The sequence below is a fragment of the Rattus rattus genome, chromosome X (assembly GCF_011064425.1).
Source record: "Rattus rattus isolate New Zealand chromosome X, Rrattus_CSIRO_v1, whole genome shotgun sequence".
Lineage (NCBI taxonomy): Eukaryota > Metazoa > Chordata > Mammalia > Rodentia > Muridae > Rattus > Rattus rattus.
In genome coordinates this window covers 47,482,340-47,484,412 of record NC_046172.1, presented here as the reverse complement: position 1 = coordinate 47,484,412, position 2,073 = coordinate 47,482,340, and positions in this window count along the sequence as shown.

The window sequence follows — 2,073 nt, the reverse complement described above, 5'->3', positions numbered from 1 at the left end:
GTAGAAGACATGAAATAATCCAAATAAGGGCTGAAATCACCCAAGTAGAAACAAAAAGTACTATAAAAAGAATCAACAGAAATAAAAACTGGATCTTTGAGAAAATCAAAAAAATCAAGTTAGGTAAACCCTTCAACTAACCGGAGGGCACAGAGAGTGTATACAAATTAACAAAATCAGAAATGAAAAGGGAGACATGACAACAGAGTCAGAGGAAATTCAAAATATCATCAGATCCGACTATAAAAACCTATATTCAAGAAAATGTGAAAATCTGGAAGAAATGGACAATTTTCTAGACAGATACCGGATACCAAAGTTAAAGCAGGAACAGATAAACAATTTTAACAACCCCATAACTCCCAAAGAAATAGAAACAGTCATTAAAAGTCTCCCAACAAAAAAGAGCCCAGGTCTAGATGGGTTCAGTGCAGAATTCTATCAGACCTTCATAGAAGACCTCATACCAATATTATCCAAACTATTCCACAAAATTGAAACAGATGGAGCACTACCGAATTCCTTCTATGAAGCCACAATTACTCTTATATGGAAACCAAACAAAGAAACCAACAGAGAAAGAGAACTTCAGAACAATTTCCCTTATCAATGCAAAAATACTCAATAAAATTCTGGCAAACCGAATCCAAGAGCACATCAAAACAATCATCCACCATGATCAAGTAGGCTTCATCCCAGGCATGCAGGGATGGTTTAATATATGGAAAACCATCAATGTGATTCAGTAGAAAAAACAAACTGAAAGAACAAAACCATGATCATTTCATTAGATGCTGAGAAAGCATTTGACACAAAATTCAACACCCTTCATGATAAAAGTCCTGGAAAGAATAGGAATTCAAGGCCCATACCTAAACATAGTAAAGCCATATAAAAGCAAAACCAGTTGCTAACATTAAACTAAATGAGAGAAACTTGAACAATCCCACTAAAATCAGGGTCTAGACAAGCTTGCCCACTCTCTCCCTACTTATTATATATAGTTCTTGAAGTTCTAGCCAGAACAATCAGACAACAAAAGGAGATCAAGGGGATACACATTGGAAAAGAAAAAAAATCAAAATATGACTATTTGCAGATGATATGATAGTATATTTAAGTGATCCCAAAAGTTCCACCAGAGAACTACTAAAGCTGATAAACAACTTCAGCAAAGTGGCTGGGTATAAAATTAACTCAAATAAATCAGTAGCCTTCCTCTACACAAAAGAGCAACAAGTCGAGAAAGAAATTAGGGAAAGGACACCCTTCATAATAGTCCCAAATAATATAAAATACCTCATTGTGACTTTAACCAAGCAAGTAAAAGATCTGTATGATAACAACTGCACCCCACTTCTTAATAGGGTGATTTGGCTCTCTGGAGTCTATCTTCTTGATTTCTTTATATATTTTGGATAAAAGCCCTCTATCTGTTGTAGGAGTGGTAAAGATCTTTTCCCAATCTGTTGTTTGCTATTTTGTCCTAACAACAGTGTCCTTTGCCTTACAGAAGCTTTGTTGTTTTATGAGATCCCATTTGTAGATTCTTGACCTTAGAGCATAAGCCATTGGTGTTTTGTTCAGGAAATTTTATCCAGTTCCTGTAGGTTTAGAGAGATTCTTCCCCCACTTTTTTTCTTTCTATTAGTTTGACTTATCTGTTTGAAATGATGAGAACTTCAAGCCTCTGAAGAAAGAAATTGAAGAAGACTCAGAAGATGGAAAGATCTCCCATGCTCATGGATTGGCAGGATAATATAGAAAAAATGGCCATTTTTACCAAAAGCACCCTACAGATTAATGCAACCTCATCAAAAATACCAATCTGATTCTTCAGAGAGTTAGATGAAACAATTTGCAAATTCATCTGGATAACAAAAAACCCAGGATAGCTAAAACTATCCTCAACAATAAAAGGACTTCAGGGGGAATCACTATCCCTGAATTCAAGCAGTATTACAGAGCAATAGTGATAAAAACTGCATGGTATTGGTACAGAGACAGACAGATAGACCAATGGAACAGAATTGAAGACCCAGAAATGAACCCACACACCTATGGTCACTTGAT